The sequence below is a fragment of the Carcharhinus amblyrhynchos genome, chromosome 29, assembly GCF_965287045.1.
Source record: "Carcharhinus amblyrhynchos chromosome 29, sCarAmb.v2.hapA, whole genome shotgun sequence".
NCBI classification, from domain to species: Eukaryota; Metazoa; Chordata; class Chondrichthyes; order Carcharhiniformes; family Carcharhinidae; genus Carcharhinus; species Carcharhinus amblyrhynchos.
Window position 1 is genome coordinate 11,164,118 of NC_137352.1, and position 13,637 is coordinate 11,177,754.

At 46.2% G+C, this 13,637-nt stretch overlaps 1 protein-coding gene across 2 annotated transcripts in view; it reads right to left on the reverse strand.

The window, feature by feature from the left end:
• pcsk7 (proprotein convertase subtilisin/kexin type 7) overlaps window positions 1-13,637 on the reverse strand; it is a 234,248-nt gene that overhangs the window by 160,291 nt on the left and 60,320 nt on the right. The gene's annotated exons all lie outside the window — the stretch shown is intronic.

Consider the following 13,637-nt stretch of genomic DNA (forward strand, 5'->3'; position numbering starts at 1 on the left):
TTGAACCCGGGTCCCTGGCACTATGAGGCAACAGTGCCACCATGCCACCCCAATAGAGTCATAGAGTCAGAGTCATGCAGTGCAGATGTGCAGGTTAGGTGGATTGACCATGCTAAATTGCCCTTAACTGTCAGGGGGGGAATTAGCAGGGTTCTTAGGATGGGGCCTGTGTGGGATTGTTGTCAGTGCAGGCTCGATGGGCCGAATGACCTCCTTCTGTGCCGTACGAATGATATGATTTGGAGCAGAAGAGGTCCTTTGGCCCACCAAGCCAGTACTGACAATATCTACCATTAAAGGCATGCTAATCCTTTTTACCTACACTTGTCGCGTTTCCTTGAATATTATATTTCAAATGCTCATCCAAATATTTTTGCAAGGTTGTGAGGTTTCTGTCCTCCTCAACCTCCCCAGAATCCCACCACCCTCTGAGCAAAGTAGAGCTTTTTTTCTCAGATTCCCTCTGAATTTCTTGCCCCTTACCCTAAAACTATGCCCCCACCCCGTGACTGACCCCTCAACCAAGGGGAATGGCTGCACCCTACTCACCCTGTCCATATCTCTCACCACCTTATAAAGTTCAATACCCCCTACCAGGCACTGCTACCGCCAGCATCTTAGAATTTTTTTTTAGAAAGAAATTATTTTTGGGAGGTGGGCATCACTGACAGGGCAATTTATCACTCATTCCGCACTGATCTCCACCAGTGGTGCTGGGGAGCCACTTACAACTGCCTAGGGGACCATTCCAGTGGGTGGCTAAGAGTTAGTCACATTGCTTTGGGTCTGGGGGTCAGGAATCACGCACTAGGGCCGGGGTGTTGGCCCCTCTGTGGTGAGTCCCACCACTGGGTAGGCGGTGGACTAGCTGAAGGTCCCTTGGCGTCCGGCGGGCAGGGGGATGCCAACGTTGGGAGTAGGTGGGAAACCCCAGCCTAACCAGATAAGGATGGCCAATTTCCTTGCCTGAAGAGCTTCAGCAACCGGTTGGGTTTTTGGTAACCGTCCTGTAGTTCCATGATCACCGTTAATGAGACATGCATTGCATTCCAGATTAATTAAATTTAAATTTCTGTAGCTGTTGCAGTGGGATATGACTCCAGTCTCCAGAGTACTAGACACCTCCCTTCTGGATTACACATCCAGTAACATTACCACTCTGCTGCTGCCCCTCAAGTACTTACCAGCGAAGTAAACCCAAGCTTGAAGAAACAAAGGCCTGAATTTTTAGGATGGCCAGGACTCCATAGCATCCCTACAGTGCAGGAGGAGGCCATTTGGCCCATCAAGTCTGCACCAACTTTCCAAAAGAGCATTTTTACCTAGGCCCACCCCTCTGCCCTATTCCTGTAACCCCGTTCATTTACCACAGCTAATTCACCCAACCTGCACATCTTTGGAGTGTGGGAGGAAATCGGAGCACCCAGAGGAACCCCACGCAGACACGGACAGAATGTGCAAACTCTACAAAGACAGCCATCCAAACGGGGAATCGAACCTGGTCCCTGACATTGTAAAGTAGCAGTGCTAACCACTGGGCCACCATCTGAAGAGTCTGTGCAGAAAGCAACTCCGACTGCCCTGCTGCCAATTTAAATGCTAACAAGTGTTGATTGGCATTTAGTGAGAGTTCTGCCCCTTAGTCGGGAGCGGGTCCCACCTTGGAGAACTGCCAGCCAATCTCTCCAGTCTGTGTAGCAACAGCGCTCCAGTGGCAGGAAGAGTAACTGCACAAAACTGCCTGAGACTAACTCCTGAAAGTGCAGGGAACTGGAGACCCAGCTAAGTATGAGGAGTCCCAGGATGGGGGAGAGTAGGGAAAGCCTGAGAAGTTGTAGGAGGGGTTGTGGGGCGAACAAGGTCTCTGGTGATAGGCCGGGAGTTGGGGCAGGAGTTTAAGAGGTCACTGAGCTTTAAGGGAAGGGGCCACAGTCAGTGGAGAACTTCCTGTGCATGATGAAACCTTCTTTATTTTGTGTTTCCCCCAGTCCTACTAAAAATTGAGCTGAGCTTGGAACAACCTTTAATTGGCCACTAATTGGGGCATGAGCACTGTCCAAGGCCTTGCTCACCCCAGTATAAGATCACTGCGGGTGGTTCCCTTGGAGAGAATCCCATCCTGCAGTAGCATGCGTCCCCCAACACCCACCCTCCAAACCCGCTGTAGAGATGGGGAATATAAAACTCTGGCCAAAGTCTAAAATTGAATTCCTGATTGGTTCCCACATTAAGTGGATCTAGTATGAGATTTGAATACAATCATTAATACCCTTCCTTGAAGCTCCAGTAATGACAGTTCACATGAACTCAATTCTCAATTTATATTCCTCCCAAAATACCAATTTTTGAAAACGATTTTGATCCTTTTTCCCTCCCCCCACCCTGCCTTCTAACAGTCGCACTCAGTTACTCGCAACCTCCTGAGTCGTGAGGGTTTTGCAGAGCCGAGTCTGCTGAAGAAGCAGCGTACTTTGTGTTTGAAGTGCCCAGCAACGTTCACTAAGAGGCTCTGTGAAGCCCTCATCCAGAAGGGTCTGGATTCAAAAGTTTATTTATTAGTGTCACAAGTATGCTTACATTAACAATGCAATGAAGCTACTATGCGAATCTGGTAGTGGCCACACTCCAGCACCCGTTCGGGTACATGGCAACACGGTGGCACAGTGGTTAGTACGACTGCCTCACAACGCCAGAGACTCAGGTTCAATTCCCAGCTTGGGTCACTGTCTGTGCTGAGTCTGCACATTCTCCCCATGTCTGCATGGGCTTCCTCCCACAATCTGACACTTGTGTTGGTTAGGTGCATTGGCCATGCTAAATTCTCCCTCAATGTATCCAAACAGGCACCAGAGTGTGGCGACTTGGGGGTTTTCACAGTAACTTCATTGCAGTGTTAATGTAAGCCTATTTGTGACACTAACAAATAAACTTTAAAACTAAACTGAGGAAGAATTAGTGTGCCACTAAGTGCTGGAAGAGATTGGAATTGGAATAATGTGCCACACTAACTCATTGCAGGGATCTGGGCAACCGCCTGGCCTTTTCCTGGTTGTTCTGAGGAGTTGACAGTGGGCCTTCTGTAGTGAGTTACTTGTTAGGCCCCTAGACGTCGCCTTGAGTCAAAGCAACACGTTACTGGAATAACAAAGGCTCGGCTGGAAAAGAGGGATACATTCCCCTTCCCTAGAAGGGATTACTGAGGTAATGGATTTTTGAGGCACTCTGGTATCTTTTGTGGTCAGTCTCTGGGAACCCCACCCATAAATCTCAAGATTAATTGAACCTAGTTTCACGGTCAGATTGGAACTCCCAGCTTCTGAACTGCTCCAATCTCACCTGTGGAATTCTCCACCACAGAAAGCTGTTGGGGGCCAGTTCATTAGATATGGTCAAGAGGGAGCTGGGCATGGCCCTTGTGGCTAACGGGGTCAAGGGGCATGGAGAGAAAGTGGCTGTGGGATAATAGGGATGGCACGGTGGCACGGTGGTTAGCAATGCTGCCTCACAGCGCCGGGGATCCAGGTTCAAATCCCAGCTTGGGTCACTATCTGAGCAGAGTCGGCACATTCTCCCCGTGTCTGCGTGGGTTTCCTGCAGGTGCTCCGGTTTCCTCCCACAGTCCAAAGACGTGCTGGTTAGGTGCATTCACAGCCTTGCTAAATTCTCCCTTGGTGTACCCGAACAGGGGCCGGAGTGTGGCCTCTAGGGGATTTTCACACTAACTTCATTGCAGTGTGAATGTAAGCCTACTTGCGACTAATAAATAAGCTTTAAACTTTTGAAATGCACGATCAGCCATGATCATATTGAATGGGGGTACAGGCTCGAAGGGCTGAATGGCCTACTCCCCCACCTATTCTCTATGTTTCTTTGCACCGTTGCAGCCTATTGAACTGAGCAGGTTTCAAGATCAGGAACAGCCATTGGAGTGAGAGTCGGTCAGAAACAGAACCATTACAAATTGTTCGGTCGGCTTGAACGCCCTGTAACCCAACACAGCGATGTTACGCCAATAGTAATGACCTGGCGAGAGCCTATCCACTATCGCAGTAACTCACTGGAGCAGTTGTCACAATGCATGATCCCGCTAACCACCTTCTCTGTTTAACTTCAATGTCCTGTGTATCTACTTTGTAACTACGTGTTAATGTTTGACAGCTGTGTGCCAGAGGAGAGACCTGCATCCAGTCTGTTTATCATTATATAAACTGCTGTTAGTTTCTAACCTGCCATTACACTGGCGATGAGGGAGCGGGGAGGTGGGAAGAGTTGCCTCTTCCATTATAAAGAAATGCAAGTAATGGTTCATACATGGTCTGCAGGACAAAGGTAGATTATAAATAGGCGCAGATGAAGGAATCTCCCTAACAGGACAAGCACAGACTGAACAGATTTCCTAATTTGTTAATAGCCACCAACACATTTCTGTTTAGACATAGGTGGAATATAGTAATTATTTGGACGAAACTGGTTCCAACCAAAAAAAATGATAACAGCATTCACAGCACACCTTCATAGAAAGAGGTTTCTCCCCCTCTGCAGGTTATATACTCTTACAATCCTCACAGAATAACTTAAAAGAACTTCCTGTGAATAACTGATTTTTTTGAGACTTTTACTGTAACAAATAAACTAAAAACAACGTTGACTAAACAGTATTTCAGAAGGCAATTTGTATTCCAAATCACAGAAAACATCCCCACAATAGGAACCCCTGAAAATTTCCCTGCCATGATTAAACTCTACTCTGTGCCACCGTGTCAATTCAGCCCTAGGGTCACTGTCTGGGTGGAGTTTGCACATTCTCCCCATGTCTGCGTGGGTTTCCACCGGGTGCTCCGGTTTCCTCCCTCACTCCAAAATTAAAATGTGCAGGTTAGGTTGATTAAGGGACAATTTGCCATGGCCAAAGTCCCAAGCTGGTGTAGTTAGGGGGATTAGCAGAGTAAATATGTGGGGCCATGCGGTAGGGCTTGGGTGTGAGTTGGTACAGACTTGACGGGTCGAGCGGCTTCGTTCTGCACTGTCGGAACGCTACGATTCCAAACCATTGTTGGAACCGAGTCTACATCGACTCCGAAAAGGAAATCTGGTAATTTAACTCATCTTGCCAAATAATCTTCTACAGGAAGACAGATGGAGTTTTCATCTGTAAATCATGGGTGGCTCTTCTGACTCATTCTTTGGGGAGTCTGTTTACTTTAAAGAACCGTGGGTCACAGGGTTGGCAGATGCTGTTCTGGTTATTAATGGCTTTGAAGTAAATATAACATTCCTTTCATTGAACCTCAGCCTTCTTAAAAAGCACACTCGCGTAATTTAATCAGAAATGTAAAAGCTACTGTTCCAGACTCTATTGTGTGACCTTTTCAGCTTTTTCTCTGCTTAGCTCATGGTGCAGTCCTGTCCTTATAACGCCACCTCTCAAAAGAAGCGCAAGTTTAAGCCTTCCCCCTTCCTTTCAAATGAGAAAGACGGCCATCAAATCAGTTATTCAAGGGCCATCCCCCCGTAACAGCTGAGCCAACTCAATAAACCATCTGATTCTAATGTAAACCAAAGTCTCTCGCTGAAAAAAATGTATTCTTGTTCATGATATTGGGAGCAAGTTTTCTACAAAGTGACCCATTAACTTCAACTAAATGAATAGATGTGCGGGTTAGGTGGATTGGCTATGCTAAATTGACACCAGTGTCAGGGGGATTAGCAGGGTAAATACACCTGAATGGGCTCCTTCTACACTATAGGGATTCTGTGATGAAATTGGGGCTGTTCTCCCTTGAGAGGATTAGGTTCAAAGGAGATTTGATCGAGATTTTCAGGCTCAGGATGAGGTTTAGACAGTTGATAGAGAGCGTTCTCAACTGTGGAAGGGTTGAGAACTGCAGGGCACAAATTTGAGGAGATTGACGATAATGCACGAGGGGAAACTTTATTTTTTTTACACAGCAAGTGGTTCGGATCTGGAATTTGTTAATCCAGGAGGAATTCTTCCAGTGGAGACAATACGCCTCTACTTTCACAGAAGACTAAGGAACTTTGGCACATCAACTACGACTCTCACCAACTTCTACAGATGCACCATAGAAAGCATTCTTTCTGGTCGTATCACAGCTTGGTTTGGCTCCTGCTCTGCCCAAGACTGAAAGGAAGTACAAAAGATTGTGAATGTAGCCCAATCTATCACGCAAACCAGCCTCCCATCCATTGACACTGTCCACACTTCCCATTGCCTCGGCAAAGGACCCCACGCACCAGGACATACTCTCTTCCATTAGGAAAAAGATACAAAAATCTGAGATCGCGTACCAACCGACTCAAGAACAGCTTCTTCCCTGTTGCTGTCAGACTTCTCAATGGACTTACCTCGCGTTAAGTTCCTCTTTCTCTACACCCTAGCTATAACTATAACACTACATTCTGAACTCTCCAATTTTCTTCTTTATGAATGGTATGCTTTGTCTGCATAGCGCGCAAGAAACAATATTTTTCACTGTATGTTAACACAGGTGGCAATAAATCAAATCAATTCAAAAACAAAAGGTCCTGTTACTCTGGAACAAGTCTAGTCAACATGTGACTTCTAGTCCCATGCAGACAGGTTGACTCTAGTCCTCTCAGAGCAACAAGGGTTGGGCAATAAACATCATCAACATTCCCAGGACAATTTTGGAAAAACAAATAGCCTCAACAATCCACAGAGGTTGGCATGAAAGCCTCGTATCTCTGACAGGCATTCGACCAAACAAGCCAAAACTTCCCACCTTTTCCTGTAGCATTATTGCTTCCTTCTTTTCTCCTTTTCCATCAGTCTCGAATTAGCTCGCAAACATGGGGGAGGAGGCAGCTAATATTCCTGCTCTGGATCACAAGATTGTTCAACCGGAGCCACTCTGCCCTGAGTCAAAGGCTGTGGCCGAGATCTTACCATTTCGCCGATGGGCGGGGTGAGCCTGTAAGATCGCAGGAGAGCCGGGAAATCAGGTTCGTGCCCCTGTCTCACCTCTCACCATCTTATCTGCACCGGATATCCAGTGAGATCCACTTCGTGCCTGAGGGTTGATTGTAATAGTTTAATTCTATTTAAAACAGAATTGTAGGCAGTCAGTCTCAGATTTCTCTGTTGATAGGATACAGAGAACTGCACATGCGCAATGGCACCCTCTGCTGTTAAGTGCCAGCTCTCTGGTGACTGGGCCCCACCCCTACCCCTGCTAGCTAGAAAAGCGTTTGGTACCTTTTTTTGACAAAGAGAGGGAAGATTTGATTGTTATCGCTCCCAAAAAAAGTGAATCACTTCTGTTTTCACACTCGTTTGGCACTTTGACTTTTCTTCGTAAGATTGTCCCCGCTGTGGGTTCAAGTCCCACCCCGGAGTTTTAAGCACAACAACAGGCTGACATACCCGTGCAGTACTGAGGGAGCTCTGCGCTGTCAGAGGTGACATTGTTTGGGTGAGACGTTAAACCGAGGCTTCATTTGCCCTCTCAGGTAGATGCAGAAAATTCCACAACATTATTTTGAGGAAGAACGGGAGGTCTCCTGCGTGTCCAGACTTGTAGTCATCTCTCAAACAGCATAGCATTGGTAAAACAAATTTGATTTGATCTATTATTGTCACATGTATTAACAAATAGTGAAAAGCATTGTTTCTTGTGCACTATAGACAAAGCATACCATGCATAGAGAAGGAGAGAGTGCAGAATGTAGTGTTACAGACATAGCTGGGGGGGGGGAAAAGATCAGATTAATGCAAGGTAAATCCATTCAAAAGTCTGGCAGCAGCAGGAAAAAAAGCTGTTCTTGAATCGGTTGGTACGTGACCTCAGACTTTTGTATCTTTTTCCCAAAGGAAGAAGGTGGAAGACTGAATGTCTGGGGTGCAATGGTCCTTAATTATGCTGGCTGCTCTTCCGAGGCAGCGGGAAGTGTAGACAGAGTCAACGAATGGGAGGCTGGTTTGCCTGATGGACTGTACCACAACCTTCTGTAGTTCCTTGCGGAACTACAAATCATCTAATCATTATCACACTGCTGTTTGTGGGAACTTGTTGCCTTCTTTAACATTTCTGAAGTTTACTTATTAGTGTCTCAAGTAGGCTTACATCAACATTGCAATGAAGTTCCTGTGAAAATCCTTTAGTTGCCACACTCTGGCGCCTGTTCGGGTAGAGTGAGGGAGAATTTAGCATGGCAATGCATCTAACTAGCATGTCTTTCAGACTGTAGGAGGAAACAGGAGCAGCCGGAGGAAACCCACACAGACACGGGGAGAATGGGCACACTCTGCATAAACAGTGACCCAAGCTGGGAATCGAACCCGGATCTTTGGCACTGTGAGGCAGCAGTGCTAACCACTGCGCCACCCAGTGAACTTCATTAGCTATAAAGAGCTTGGAGGCACTTTGCAATGGGCTATACAATGCAAGTCTTTCTTCCTTGTTTGAACCCGGGTTCAATTCCAGCCTTGGATGACCGTCTGTGTGAAGTTTGTACATTCTCCCCATGTCTGCGTGGGTTTCCTCCAGCTACTCCGGTTTCCTCCCACAGTCCAAAGATGTGCTGGATTGGTGGGGTAAATATGTGGGGTTCCAGGGATAGTGCAGGAAGTGGGCCTGAGTAAGATACTCTGTTGGAGAGTCAGTGCAGACTAGATGGGCCAAATGGCCTCCTTCTACACTGTTATGATTCTATGATAACATCTAATGGAAAGCAGAAGGGGATGTGATTAAGATCTACTGCGATGCCTTCTACAGCTTTTAAAAATTTGTTTATTAGTCAGCTTACATTAATATTGCAAGGAAGTTACTGTGAAAATTCCCGAGTCGCAACATTCCGGTGCCTCTTCGGGTCAATGAACCTAACCAGCATGTCTTTCAGAATGTGGGAGAAAACCACAGCGTCCAGAGGAAACCCACAGAGACATGGGGAGAACATGCAAACTCCACACAGGTGAAGTTGTTTTCCTCTGCCAGTAGATCCAGTGTCCACCAAGTATCATCTCCCTCTGAAAGGCAGGATGAGCAACTGGGAGAAAGCGAACACCTGTATGTCCAACTATCAGATCTCAGAGCGTGCGTCCGTTTGATAGGCTTTTAATAGTCTATTTTAGTGATCTGTTATTTTTGCGTGGATTAGAGTAAAGGGCAACAACTTTTGGAAATAGAGGATCATTTTCAAAAGAAATTTTGCCCATCTATGAGTGATGGATCTCTTCATAAAAACCATTTCAGGACCAGCAGTTTTCTTTTAGTTCTGCTCAAAATATCTGAAGTTGTGATCAGATTCTGCAGCTGGTTTCAAGAATTGCCTAATTATTTCTTTTCTTTTTTTTAAAACAAAGAAAAATCCACAATAAAACTTGACAGCAGTCATGCCAAGTCACGCTCCATTATTGTCTGGGGCTATAACTGTTTACTTCTCTTTGAAGAATGTTATATTGTTAGCAGGTGGATCCAAGTCCTCTTTCCTCACACTCTCTGTGTGTGTGTGTGTGTGTGTGTGTGTGTGTGTGTGTGTGTGTGTGTGTGTGTGTGTGTGTGTGTGTGTGAGACCTGATACATTTCTCCTAATAAAAAAATCAGAAAACACTTCACAGCCCTGCTGGCATATTCCTGCTCTGCGGAAGGACTGTAAAACACAACTTCCCAATCATCAGCAATAAAAGCTACTGGAGAACACCCTCGCACGCAACTTTAAAGCGGTGATTTAAGGGCACTGCCTGGTGTGACAAGATGCTGCGCAGACCATAAAAGGCCTCAGCTTCCATCCCCAGCCTGCGTGGCCTTAGTTGACTTCAGCGTGGGCAGCTCCCTCTTGGCCTTGGACTCAGTCGTGGGTTCGAGTCTCGCTCCTGAGACTTTTGTTTTAAAAGTTTATTAATTAGTGTCACAAGTAGGCTTGCGTTAACACCGCAATGAAGTTACTGTGAAAATCCCCTAGTCATCACAGCTCCCGCGCCTGTTCGGATACACCGAGGGAGACTGTAGCACGGCCAATGCACCTAACCAAGCATTTCCCACAGCTGCCTGATTTCAAAAAGAAATTAGAAATAGCTCTTGGGATCAAAGGATATGGCGGTGGGGGGGGGAGGAAATCAGGATATTGAATTCAATGATCAGCTATGATCAAAATGAATGGTATAGTAGGGTTGAAGGGCCAAATGGCCTACTCCTTCTAGTTTTTAATGAGACTCGTGTTCAAAGCTCTAAGCCGACACTCCAACGCGGTGCTGAGGAAGCACTGCTTGGAGATGCTACTTTTCAGATGACATGTTAAACCGAGGCCCAGGTTCTTCTCAAGAGTAGGCCTCATACCACTACAGCAAAGACAGAATATTTCTCATGTTCTGCTCAGTGCTCACTCTGGGCTAAAATGATCAACAGGAAAAGCAGGTTAGCTGGTTATTACCACATTGCTTAGTGTGGACAGAATGTTTGCCACTCCCCCCTCCCCTTTGAGGTCCATGTCTGTTTCATGCCAGGCCAATGCAGTGCTAAAGGAGGAATGCCAGTAAGTTTGGATGCGCAGCTCATTAAGTTGCACCCGTTCTGGGTGTGGTGCCAACAGCAGCTACATTAGGCCCTTGGTAAAGGGGGAATGGGTTCGGAGGTGGGTGCAGATTACACTACTTTACCAAGACATTACCAAGTTTTCGCTCCCGAAAATGGGCACAACTTGATGGTAAAATTGGGCTCGTTGCCTCCAATTTCATAAGCCATACTTTCCTGTAACAACCTCTTGTATAACAAAAAAATCCAGATGCACTACCACTGTCAATTAAAAAGGTGAGATCTCCATTATCCACTACAATATCCGTGGAAAATTCCATTGCTATCTTTTCTATAAAATGTGACATAGAGCAGTGCATGACAGACTGGAGTGAGGCAGAACTGAACCACCAAAAACATTAGCAGAGGAGACTGTCAGATTTCGTACACAGGGCCCACTGCGTGCGGACGATTCAGTTTGACTTGTGGGAGTTCCAATTCTGTTGGGTCACTGAAAATCTGTCAATTTTCACAAGGCATCGAATGCTACAGTGCAGATGGAGGCCATTTGGCCCATCAAGACTGCACCAAGAACAATCGCACCCAGAACCTATCCCCATAATCCCACATATTTACTCTGCTACTCCCCCTGCCACTAAGGGGCAATTAGCAAGGCCAATCAAACCAATCTGCACATCTTAAATTTATTTATTAGGGTCTCAAGTAGGCTTACGTTAACACTGCAATGAAGTTACTGTGAAAGTCCCTAGTTGTCACACTCCAGCGCCTGTTCGGGTTCACTGAGGGAGAATTTAGCTCGGCCAATGTACCTAACCAGCACATCTTTCAGATTGTGGGAGGAAAGCAGAGCACCTGGAGGAAGCCCATGAAGGGAACGTGTCAAAGCGTGTTTTGCAAACGGGCTTCCCTCAATCCTGAGAATCCGGGGAAATTCAAAAAGGGCTGTACAAACAGGAATACAGGGAGTTAATAAAAGGCACCGTGTACACATTTCCTTCAACCCAGAAGGAATGCACAAAAGCTTGTGTCGTTGGGGGCAAGACATTCAGGGAATCACTCAAGGATTCAGTGTAGAGATTGGGGGGTTGGAATGAGGCATTGCCTCCTTGTTTTCACAGAGCTGTAATAAGGTGCGTTTCACTCTGAACTCTCACCCACCGAGCTTCGGCTGCTGAAGCTGCACAGGCGCTGTGTGTGTGTGTGTGTGTGTGTGTGTGTGTGTGTGTGTGTGTGTGTGTGTGTGTGTGTGTGTGTGTGTGTAAAACACTGATTGTAAGCAGGAGAGCTCCAAGTTCCAACATTCTACATTAAAGCTGCGTGCCTCAGGACTGGTTTACAAGCAAGACTTGCACATTTCACAACTTGCTGGTTCCTTTCCATATCTCTCCCAAAAATCGCTGACTTTACAAAAACACAGCTTTATACAGTCTTTGAACTTGCCAATACTCTGCCCAAGTACCAACCAATTGTGAGCCTGTCTGGCAAATCAGTGCTCATTCCCTATTTGTCGATATAGAGCTTCACTAGAATGGCTGACCCTGCCCTTGTTTCACCTCAGTGACTGTCAGCATTTTCCAACCAGGTTGGAGTGGGGAGGGGACATTGTGCCTACCCACCTGTGTAAAGCGAGGGATAGAAATTAAGTGTTAACCCCTCCGTTCCCCACCCCAGTTAACTCAGTGTTGACCAGGATATTATTACACTCAGTGATTGTGCAAATGTATGACCTGAAATCAGGACCATTCACAATGAAAAAGTCAGACCGAGCCTGGTAAAAATGGGCAATAGAGAAGCTGCCTTTCTTGTTAAAGAACAAAGAAAATTACAGCACAGGAACAGGCCCTTCGGCCCGCCTGCACCAACCATGCTGCCCATCTAAACTAAAACCCCCTACTCTTCCGGGGACCATATTCCTCTATTCCCAACCTATTCATGTACTTGTCCAGACGACGCTTAAAAATCACTACCGCATCTGCTTCCACCACCTCCCCAGGCAGTGAGTTCCATCCTCTGTGTAAAAAAAAACTTGCCTTGTACATCTCCTTTAAACCCTTGCCCCTTGTTAATGGGAGAGCTCTCAGATATCGCAGGGCAGCTGAAGGTTCAACAGTCAGAAAACCTTTTTTGATGGCATTTACACTAAGGTTTACACAGCTTTCCTAAATGTGTCACTGTGGTTGCACTGAAGTGGGTGTTTCTCTGGTTTTTATACCAGAAGTTCTACTGTAAACGCGCCAGGGCTCTTAATGCTATCAGACGGAGTGGAAAAGGATATTATCCTGCACTACACCCTCTCTCATTGATTTGTTTTGTGCTAAACGGCCTGACCTTACACAGCAGGCATCTCATGGTTACTCACTGACACTCCTGGGAGGGGTAACTGTACAAACAGGAAGAGATTGTTCTGCACTGCTACCAAGTGAACGCTGAAGTCGATTTCACATCCTCTGGAGTAATGACCAGAGTACAGTTTTTACTTAATTTAGTACAGAATATATTTGAGATACTCCACGATCAACTCAGTATCAATGCTTTGCCATCGGTAAGGCTCAGCAAGTCAGGAATTGCAAATTACAATTTCAGCCTTCTTCCCAGCAGCACACACACCAAGCTTATCTGGGCCATCCAAGGGAGGTATGGAAAGCAGCCAGGCCAGCCTATTGTCCCAACTTGCTGAAGATCTCCACCTGCTGGGAGGACCATGGCTAAGTTCCAGGAAGTTGTCGTAACAACTTATAAAAACAGTAAAAAGAGCCATTGGGTCCTGCAAGCCTGTGACCCAATCTTAGCCTCTGCACCCAGGCTTCTCACTTTATCCTTTGGAACTGTTCTCACTCTAGAACAGGTCTAGATACGGCTCGAGTCCATTCCTAATGCCCAATTCAACAGTCTCCTTTGCATTAAAGTTCGTAAGATATAGGAGCAGAATTAGGCCATTCAGCCCATTGAGTCCACCCTGCCATTTGACCATGGCTGATATGCTCCTCATCCCCATTTTCCTGCCTTCTCCCCATAACCCTTCAACCCATTGCCAATTAAAAATCTGTCTAACTCCTCCTTAAATTTACTCACTGTCCCAGCGTCCACTGCATTTTGCGGTAGCGAATTCCACAGATTCATAACCTT